The 11,276-nt window shown below is 35.0% G+C and overlaps 1 protein-coding gene across 1 annotated transcript in view; it reads right to left on the reverse strand.

The window, feature by feature from the left end:
- LOC142342350 (26S proteasome non-ATPase regulatory subunit 7-like) overlaps nucleotides 1-9,653 on the reverse strand; it is a 33,178-nt gene extending 23,525 nt beyond the window's left edge. Inside the window, exon 1 of the mRNA XM_075393648.1 lies at nucleotides 9,648-9,653. The gene's annotated coding sequence lies outside the window, so the exon portion shown is untranslated. The remainder of the gene's footprint in view (nucleotides 1-9,647) is intronic.
- Nucleotides 9,654-11,276: the final 1,623 nt, after the last annotated feature.

The following is an 11,276-nucleotide window of genomic DNA, read 5'->3' on the forward strand; positions in this document are numbered from 1 at the left end:
CATTATTAGATTGGAACCTACACCGCCTCATTTCATCCGTGAATTTCATATATATAAATATATATATTATATATATATATATATATATATATATATAAATATATACTATATATACATATTTATATATATATATATATATATATATATATATATTTCAATATATATATATATATATATATATATATATATATATTTATATACATATATATATATATATATATATATATATATATATAAATTTCTAAATATATATATATATATATATATATATAAATATGTTTATATATATATATATATATATATATACATATAGAAATATATCGTGCTCCAATGTCCAAGCGCACCCAATTTAATTGATTCAATAACTGAATTTTTTGTGTCGCCTCCCTTATCAAGGTGAATCTTAAGAGCCAAGTTTTTGAAACGCCGTAAATTTTCCTGCATTGATGCAGTAGGTGGCACCCAATAAAAATCATATATGGATAGCGGTTCTTTGCAAGGTGAACTCCTCTCCTTCCCGCTTTCCAATCAAATGTTTGGCTTTTATCTCCACCTGTAACTTAATGTCTAGTCTTTTATTTTTTTTCCCTTTTTCAAAGTTTTTTTAAGAGCTGCCTCCAGATTTACCATGTCTCCAACAAGTTAGTTTTTTCGAGCTGTCCTTAGCCCCCCCCCCCGTAAAAATATTGAGTCAGTTCAAACAGACTCGCAGTAGAGCCGCATTTGCTAGAGTTGGAATTTCAACTCAAATAAATAACTATTAGCATCGACACTAGCGCTAAAGTTTTCCTGTTGCTATTTAGCAATGACTATTTTTTTAAACTTATCATCCAGCCCTTTAAGGATAGTTTTTTATTGTGGAATATTTTTAAATTGCTCTTGTATTTGTAGAGGAGCAACTCACTGCTTTTTCACTGTTTTCTACCCGGATTTTTATGCAATTCCATTGGTAAAAAATATTGGCCGGCTTTTGGTTATCGTTGTAGGATAGAGGTCATCCAGGGCCACTACCATTCTCAAACGATTCTTGATTCCGTAGATTCTGAAAACACTGTGGCCAACGACTGTTTGTACTTTTTACAATTGTGGCAGTTAATACACAAACTGTCCTACTACTGGTTCCATTGCGCTTATTAAAGAAAACAAGTTTTAGACATGACTAAATAGATTAACATCAATTCAGATAATCAATTGACGTTGCAGAACTTTCCAGCTGAAATATGTTTGTTTTTTCTTCCTAAAAAGAAACCCGGGCTCACATATCTATTTGTCATTACCGGGCCACTCGTTCACTTCTGTTTGAACAACTTTTGTCCATGCTTACTTCTGTTGATTTTTCAGAACAGCTACATAATTAAACTCGACTAACGGTTTAGCCGGCTGTGATGCCACTTTCAGTTGAACACTTTGAAATATTTAGAAAATGGATAAAGTTATTCGTATAATAAAGACTACAAATTTATCATTAAAAATGTCATTAGAAATAATGTCAAATCTCACAATGTGCCAAAATCTCAGAAAAAAGTCTATGGGTATAATCCACCGAACTCAATGCCAATTCAAAGTATTTGTGTATCTGTTCAAAGCTAAGGGCTGTTAATAGGCCCAGAAAAACTTTGTGAGCTTATTTAGGAGAACTTTTAGGGTCACTACATTGCCTTCCCCTGTAAAATCACAATTTTCTACTAATTATCCGCCCGGAAAATCCCCCGCAAAGTGCCATTCGTGAATTTTTTATATATGTTTCGCGCTCCGTCGCCCAAGAGAACACAATTTATTTCATTCAATAACTGATTTTCCGGTGTCGCCTCCTTCATCAGGTGAGTCCTATGAGTCAAGATTTTGAAACGCCGTAAAATTCCCTCCATTGATGCAGTAGGTGGCACCCAATGAAGATCATTTATGGAAGGCGGTTCTTTGCAGGGAGATCTCTTTTCCTTCTCCTGTAGTCGGTTTCCAATCATCTCTTTGGCCTTTATCTCCGCCTATAATTTAATTTCTAGTCTTTTGAATTTTCTGCCGTTTTCAAAATTTTTTTACGAGTTGCAAAGCTTTCCAGCTGAAACAGGTTCCTTTTTTCTTCAGTGACAGCCCCGGGCGCACGTGCCGTATTGTCGATGCCCGGCGGCTCGTTTATTTTTCTTGAACCGATTTCTCTGAAGGCTTATTTTTTTGGCAACCGTTGATTTTTCAGAACAGTTTTTTAATTAAGTTCAACTAACGGTTTAACCGGCTGTAGTGCAACTTTAGCTTGAACAACTTTAAACAATAATGTAGTGGTTTAAATTATTCTTATAAACAAGACTAGAATTTTAGCATTTTAGAATACCATTAGATTTAAGGTCAACTCGAGCCAAGTGCAAAACTTTCAAAAAAAATTGCCTATGGGTTTATTCCAAGGAACTGCATGCCAATTCAAGTCACTTGTGTATCTGTGCAAAGCTAAGTGTTTTTCATGGGCCCAGGAAAATTTCTCTTCCTAAAACGTTTCTTCGACTATGCCGGTATACTTGTGCTAGTCGTCTTTCTTCTAGTTGTTTTTGTGTAAATAAACCATCAATTTTTCCCCTAACTAAAATTTCATGGTTTGGTGTTCAAGATCAGATAAAATTTTTGGTTTTTCCACTACCGTCGTATTCTTTCCAAATGCTATCAAGGAACCACTAACCAGGAGGAACACATTAGAGAACGGGGGGCTACATTTGAAAAGCAGGTAACTTCTTTAGAAAATTTTGCATATAGGGTTCAAGTAGCTCACGAAATTTTGACTATCGTTTTGTCTTACGTATTTGGGTACTTCCTCTGTACAATACTTTAGAGTAGTCAATTCAACTAATATATTTGAACAGGTACATAAGTAATTGCACCTGCTGACTCTGCTTGCAGTCACAGGACTTTCTTTCTACTTATAAAAAGAGATTGATAATTAACGTTCCCCATTAGTGCTAATACTTTTGTCGACAAATTCCATCAATCCTACATCTCATATTCAAGAGTTAGTCAACAATTGCATGTACGTTATTGGATTCTTGGACAAATAACGCATCAAAACCATTTATGCTGAAGTGCTGATTAGTTAAAGTGTATGCTGTTTCCGGAGAAATTATATCGAGACTAAATTGATAATAATAGACACTTTTTGATGGTTAGTTTCATTCTTCACTGGATGGTTTATTTCGATTTCTTCGCTCAGAGCTTGTGGGACATTTTTTTAATCAGTGGTCTCCTCCAACGCTTAGTGATGATCACATCAACCACAGCAATCAATTCTGCTGGGTTCGTCAACAATTGCATGTACACTATTGAATTCTTGGACAAATAACGCATCTAAACCACTTATGCTGAAGTCTTGATTAGTTAAAGTGTATGCTGTTTCCGGAGAAATTATATCGAGACTAAATTGATAAAAATAGACATTTTTGTTGGTTAGTTTCATTCTTCACTGGATGGTTTATTTTGATTTCTTCGCTCAGAAGTTGTGGGACAATTATTTATCAGTGGTCTGGCCCAACACTTAGTGATGATCACATCACCCACAGCAATCAATTCTGCTGACTTTGTCAACAATTGCATGTACACTATTGAATTCTTGGACAATTAACGCGTCTAAACCAGTTATGCTGAAGTCTTGATTAGTTACACACAGCAATCACACACAGCAATCAATTCTGCTCCAAGAGTTCTGACTCCAAAATTTAGCTAGTTTGAACAATTTTGTTATGAAAACATTTGGAACTACTTACAGTTTCAAAATTTGTCAACGAACCTAAGGTTTGAGCCGATTCTATTTGCAAAACTTCAGCGTTATTTTTTTCAAGTGCTTTGTTTGCCCTAATAAATACGCTACCAATGATATTTTGTTTCAGTGCGGTTTGCCAAGCTACTGGATACGCGAATTAAACATGTTTATTGTTGCCATCTTTTAAAAAGACACTGGGAGGTTTTGTTTTTTTTTCAGTTTCTGTTTCTGACTCTTGTAAATTCTTCAATGTTGTAGTTTGAAACCTAAATCCCTCAATTTCGAATCCTGTTAAATTTACCTATATCAATTGTAGTAGTTTGCTACAAGATTCACAGATAAGTTGATAACAGGTGGGAATCAATTGCAAATGTCCTCGCACAAAAACTGCATAGCCTCGTCAAGTAGTTTTCTTGACGCCACTGGCAGTGTACGCAGATTGAAACAGGCAGTAATACAATTGAATTCTCACACTCTCTTGATATAAAGCGTGTCCACTAGATAATACATGAGCTTGTCTAGATTTTTAGAATATAGTGAGACAAATATGCTGTAATTTGAACTTTATGATTTTTGCACCCCTTGGGAATGCAAAATACAAGCATCATTCCAAAAATTAGTCTGTCTGGTGCCATATTGTCAATGTGGCGTTAGCTAAAACTGTTGTATTGCATTCAAACACGTCATATTTTTGATCATCGACTTTCTTTATCTTTATGCAAGAAACAGTCACTAAACTTGCTGGGTTTAGATCGGCTGGCAGCGTGCTGCGTATTTGCTATTTCTGATGTTTCGACTGTTACTCGGCTTGGACATGGTTTCCACTCGGAGGCGTGTTCCTGACTTTCTTGTCTACAAGAGCTTCATGTAACCCTTTTGAGCTACTTTGACTTCCAATTTGAGTTTTCGCTGTGCCACTGTTCTATTTTTATTGTGTTGCAGTTTTTGATTTACTAGACGTCACTTTCGAAGTACTACTTATCTTTGTTTTGGTTTTGGTTGTCTGTGCTCTGCTATTACTGTTTTGAATTTCGCAGAAGATCTTGTAACCTTACCAAAGAAGACATAAATTGTACGCTTTCGGTTACCTATTGATCCTAGTATTATATCACTAGCAAGAATGAAAGAGGAAGTTAAAATTAAAACTAGTCAGCTAATCCAAAAAAATAGCAAATCTTGAACGCCATAATACAAACATCTTCCCGAACTTAATAAAGTGTGGTTCCCAACGCCAGAAAGTTGCACCCACACTAAAATTTTATTTCTGTGGTAGCAAAAAAATCCATAAACAAATCCTAAATTTTGAAAATTTTGAAAAAGTTGACACTTCTGGAACAATGAAAGACAGATACACAGTCTTGAAAAATTTTGATTGGGAAACTTTGTCCTGACTGGCAATCAAAAATCCAAGGAGGAAGAAGCATCGGTTGACTTTAGTGACGTGTTTGAAAAAGGCAGATTCAACGTTGGCCACAACACTGAGCTAAAGATAAAGTTAACGCCAGAAAGAAATACCCGTATGCACTCATGGACTGCTAACACCGAAACATCTTCGGGACGAACTTATGATCGAACTTGCCCCTACGCACTGTTGCGGATTAATTACTACGGTACCACAGTCAAAGTACATTAGCCCTTTGCTTGCTCATCGAAAGCAATTTGGGGACAGTCAGAATCTTAATAGATCTACGACAAATTAAACCTTTTTATGAAACTACTTTGTAAAAATTTTCTTGTATCAAACATGGCCGATGCATCAAATCACTTTGCAGAAGAAAATTGTTGAACAAGTTTGACCATTCACAAACTTATCAGTTTGTACAGATGGCTGATAATAAATCTACTCAATTGTTAGCATTCAACTTCAGTTCACGTACATATGCTAACAAATGTCCGGCCTAAGCATTGAGGAAACCGGTAACTGAATTCCGTTCCTTTAAATGACATTACATGGTTTCTTTCTTAGCAGCGGATTTGAGCACTCACTTCATGGACAACCTAGTTAGTGCGGTCTAAATCTTTGATGAAACGTTCCTTACACTCAGTAAAGACTTGATTCGAAAATCTGGTCGAAATTTTTTTCCTCTTTCCTGAAGGCCGTATGATTGGAACGCAAAGGATGAAGTATTTGGAATTGAAGTAACACGGATATCACAAAAAGTCAGAAAGAATATCACCCGAAAGAATGAAATTCGATGAATTTCTTTAAAACATTCAAAAAGCCTGGAATAAAAAAACAGGTAAAACTAGTCTTTCAAAATTTTTTGCCAGGACTTGGAACAAAATGGATACTATTTTATCATTTTTTTGAAGAGACAGAGAACTTGAAAATACTGAATCTCGCCGAAAGTGTTTAATAACAGTAAAACAAGATTAGCTAAGAGCGAAAGAAATATCGCTTAGACCACCATAAGCAGGATTACCATAGGTAGTACTCTTTGATGCTAGTTACCACGGAACTGAATTCGTGCTGATGATAGAAGAAAATGATTTGAACAAATATTCAGGAGAAAAGAGGATCTACGCGCCAGTTTTATTTGACTTCACAGGCGCAGAAGACAAAGTTTCCCTTTTACAGAGAAAATTTGGGTTTTATTTTCTATTGGATCAATTGGAACGGTATTTGGAATAGTGCCCGTATTTGATTAGCACCAAAAGTATGAAATAAGCTATTTTTCCAATAGCACCATTTTTTTGGAATCTTCTTGAGTTTCGTATTCGCAATTGTTCCAGCAAAGAAAAAATTTGAGTAAGTTATTTTTTCATTATTGACGGCAAACCAGGATAAACAATTTTTAGTTCGACTTACAAAAAAACTGACAAAGAAATCGAATTAGAATTGGAAGCAGAATTGTATTTCTTCAAACACAATTGAAAAATATGTCGATGCACTCAAAGAAGAAGACAAAAATGACCTGGCAGTGATAGAAGATTTGAAAGAAGGTGAAACGTACGAATGTATTGGGATAAACAAAGAACATAACCTAATTGCTGAAATGCATAAGTTTGCTAAAACTGAAAGGATCTCTAAGAGAAATTTCAGTTGTATTTGCCTCAGACCCAGCAGATTTCCTAGCCAACAATGATGAGCGAATTGAACCACCTGATTTTAAAATAAATTAAATTCAAGATCAAAACATCCGAAACGTCAAACAAAAACTGTAAAACCTCAATATTGAGGACCTCAGATAAGCAAACAGCAACCTTAAGAAATATTATAGGCAATTATTCTGACTAGCAATTGAGAATGACATTTTGTAACGCAAATTCTTTGACGGGGATGGAGTTATCAAATTTAAAAAACCGAAACTCTGTGTACAACAAAATTTGTGAAAAGTGTTAATCTATCGCAAACAAAATTCGAAAACAGAAGGATAAGCGGGAATTTCACGAGCAGCGCAAAATTTTCGGACGCAGTTTTTTCCCAGGTTTCACTGATTATCTCATCAAGACAATAGAATAATTTTTGACACGAATGCAACTAAAAAGAGCAAACGAACATTATCGAAGATCAAAATTACAAACCTTATCCGCTGGGCAGTCTCTTCCAGAAGATCTGAAGCAAATTGACACGATAGGGTTACTACAATTGCCAATTTAAAACTACGTATAAACTGGAACTAACATTTTCTTAAAATTAATTGTTTGTCGTACCCTCAAAAAATGCTTCCGCAGATACAGCAATAACAGATTTGGTGAAAATTTTCTTCCGTCCCAAAAACAATTGTTTCAGACCTCAGAACAACTTTTACATCTAGTATGATGCATGAGGTGTTTTCACCATTTGAAAATCGACTGAAGCACGCAACACTGAAACATCCACGAGCTATTGGAAGTCAGGAACGCTGACTTCTGAACACATCTCTGATGTGCATACGGAAATTAAACACAAATGAGCAATGAAACGACTGCCACAAATACGCACCCTTAGCACACTTTATACATAGCATATCTTACAACTCATGAACTGCTTGTTGTCTCTGTGCCGTTTTTCATGACCAAGAGCCTAAAAACCTCTTTTGATCTACAATTTTTGATCAAATCATTGGAAACAGCAACAGCCGACTTCGATTTTGTATCCGAATTATAAGATTCAAGTTTGAAATAGTCTAAAGAGATCAAAGGCAGTTTAATCACACCGTATCTGCCTAACCAAAATAGCAACGACCACCACATAGGAACACAACCCCCCAAAAAATACAAAAACTACCAGCTTCTCAACGCAAAACTTATAACACAATAAGATTTTGTCAATGAATCAGTATCATCAATTTAAATTTGCATCTATTTGAAATGTGCTAACAAACTCAATTTAACTGATGCGCAAAAGTTTACCCAATGTGTACACAGAATTCCTCTCCGCTTTATCCAAACTAGAATTAGCCTATAAGAGCAGGTTGATGCACAAATATTCAAAACAGACCCAAGCCTCGCCAAATACAAAATTGAGTCAACAATTTTTGAAGAACATCTACAAACGATTATTGATGATATCCAATTGACTCACCGCGAAGAACAACTTTAACGGCACCCGCAAAAGTTAGTCTTGCGATATGTATAGAACAAGCCATAGCAGCTGCGCCTGCACCAGCAGCATTGCCAACTGCACCAGTAATAATACCCTCTGCAGCAGTATCAGCGATGGCGCCCCCTTCATTACCTCACGGAATACAAGAACCATTAGAGCCAGACGTCCAACCAGCAGAGGAAGCAGATGTTGAACAGGACAACGATGATGAAAACAAAGAAGCTGAGCAACCAGAACATGGTCAGTTCAACAATCGAATAGTTTGGCAAAGCAAACAGCGAGCTGACAGCTTGGAAAACCTAAATTTAGAAAGCTTTTTAGAGAACAAACACTTGATATTCAACCAATTTCTCAATGTTCATGGGCAGCGGAACGTACAGAAAAGCAAAAATAAATCAACTACAAGAATGAATTGCAGAAGCGAACTGACAAAAAGTACTGTCGAACAAAACAACGCCAGAACTGGTGAGATTAAGTTTTCGACGAAAGCACGATAACCGTCAGAGTGGAATCAGAACAACAAAAAGAAAAACAATGGATGAAGGAATTAATGCAATGAACTATCAGAACATATTTTATACTCATGGCATCAACTTTCAACATCTCGGAAACATTGCTCATTGCCTTTCCAGTGACATGAGAATGGGGGAAAGGACCAGCACTTAAAAATAGCGGAGTCTATCCTAATATGAAACAAGCCTGCAAATTACACATATATGTAACGATTGGATCTCCGCTTTTTTACTATGTACTACACGAAAACAAACTTCTCTAACTTATTAGCAAAGGACTAATTCGACAACAATCCATCATTTTACACACAATCGCACAGTCTCAGTTATTTAGAAAAACAAATCGCAGCGAAAGAGATAAAAAATTACGCTAGCAAAATTTGAATGTGCACTCAACGGACTAAACTGTGACAGTTTTTCGTTTGATTGAGCACAACTTTGCTTATTCGAAAACCAAATTTTTATCTACAATAAATGAACAACGATTTGGTTGCTTTGAATCCCTTAACCAATCACTAGAGGATATTGCAAATGAAATCAACAACGTTAATGAACATTTCGTTTGATTTAAAAACTTTTATTATTACCGATAATGACGATTTCATGGTATCACCTGTTATGTTTGAATTGAACACTATGGTTTAACTTTTGTGCTCAAGCCTGTACCCAACGCTTACTGGGTCAGCGCAATTGGTGCTCTTCCATTTGTGACAATAAGAGAAAATTGTGAATAATTGGACTACTTACCTAAAAACTAAGTACTTCAACACTTTGCGGAATCTGAAACCTACTGCAACGTAAATCCGTTGGCCTTGCACAACTATGGATATGTATTACGTTACACTGACAGCTCCTATGGAAACTATATTATTTAATAAGTCATACAAACCGTCATGAACAAGAACAACCCATTTAAATAACACTTACATTATGATTTCTGTTTACAATAAGTAATTTCAAATTATAACTATATGATTAAATACAGTTTAAACAAAAAATAGTCCAAATCACTCAAACAAAAAAATAATAAACATCAATCAATTTCTTAAAGAACCACATTATAAAATTTTCTTTTGATTGTTCTCTTCTTAAAAATATAAAAAAAACTTTTAAACGCTTCCAAGTTAATATTCAAAGGAATTTTTCATGTTGTGAGAGCAAGAAATCATGCAAAATTTTCATAGGACCGTTTCCATTTTTTGCCAATCGAAGCCACTACAGTAACTCATTCCATTTTAGTACGCATTGACAAACAATCATTCCAAAGTTTGTTTCGACTATTTTTCTAATATTGAAATGATTTTTTCGTGCAATTTGATGAATCAGGTACCCGAAAAAGTATTCAGAGTGTCTTTGTGACGGCTATGTTTTAATGAAAATTGATTAGCGGCTTTTTTGCTATTATTATCTCAGCTGGTAGGGTCTTTGTGTGGATTAGAAGATCTCTTGCTATCTTGTAGTTTCTGCTCAGAAAGCACAACTTTAAACCTCAGTTAATCTGCCGTTTAAGACGTTTTTGGTTTTTTGCAGATAATTTTTGTAAAAAAGTTTACTGAAAACAATAAGTAAGTGCAAACACAAGAGATTTTAGAAGAAGAATGCGCGCGTTCAGGGGAATTTGATGTCATCTCTGGTATATTAATTTTATAGCATGAGCGATCTATTTTATATGGGTTTATTCAGATGCTCATCGAAAAAAAAGCTTCCTAACAATCCGAATACTAAGATATCTGCATTTTTTTGTGTTGTGATAACTTCGTATTCGTAAAAATTAGATCCGATTTCAGAGTTATTGCGCGAGAAAAAGATTAAATCTGTTTTGTTTATATTCAAAGTTAGTTCTTTCATCTCTACATTTTCTTTGATTTTTCATGATTTGAAAATTTCCATGATTTTGCATGTAAGCTAATTTCTTTTCCGCAACAGACAAAACTGGTGCCATCTGCAATATGAATTACGTTTTCTGTTGGTTTTATATTAAAGAAATTGTTTACATATAAAAGAGAAATGAGTTGTTTTTTTCTTTTATCTGAATTGAACAAAACTGTTTCAATCAGTTCTAAGACTGCAACTTTGGTCATATTTTTTTAAAAATCTGATTTGCTCTTTTTTATAATTTTTTATTTATCAATGAAATCCATCATCTGAATCAGAAGGAGGCGCTCAAAGAATTTTGCAAAACTCGGAGCTACAGAAATTGGTCGATTGTTTTTGCTATATAATTTATCGCCTTTTTTGAAAATTGGTGTTACATAGGCTAGTTTAATTTTCGTTGGGAAATGTTCTCCTTATTGCACTCATTTAAGGCGAACTTTAGTAGCTAGTTTGCAAAACTTTATGAGACGAATTGGGATTTCACCAGGTCCTGGTGGTTTGTTTTCGTCCAGCGAGTCAATTCCTGAATAAAGTTCTTTTCTAGTCACAGATATGAATGTGAATTCCGTTCATTAAACATATCAGGGTATTTACAATCAATATCTGAACCTTTGAAAACACC

This window comes from Convolutriloba macropyga, chromosome 7 (assembly GCF_964194025.1).
Source record: "Convolutriloba macropyga chromosome 7, txConMacr16.3, whole genome shotgun sequence".
Classification (NCBI taxonomy): domain Eukaryota; kingdom Metazoa; phylum Xenacoelomorpha; order Acoela; family Convolutidae; genus Convolutriloba; species Convolutriloba macropyga.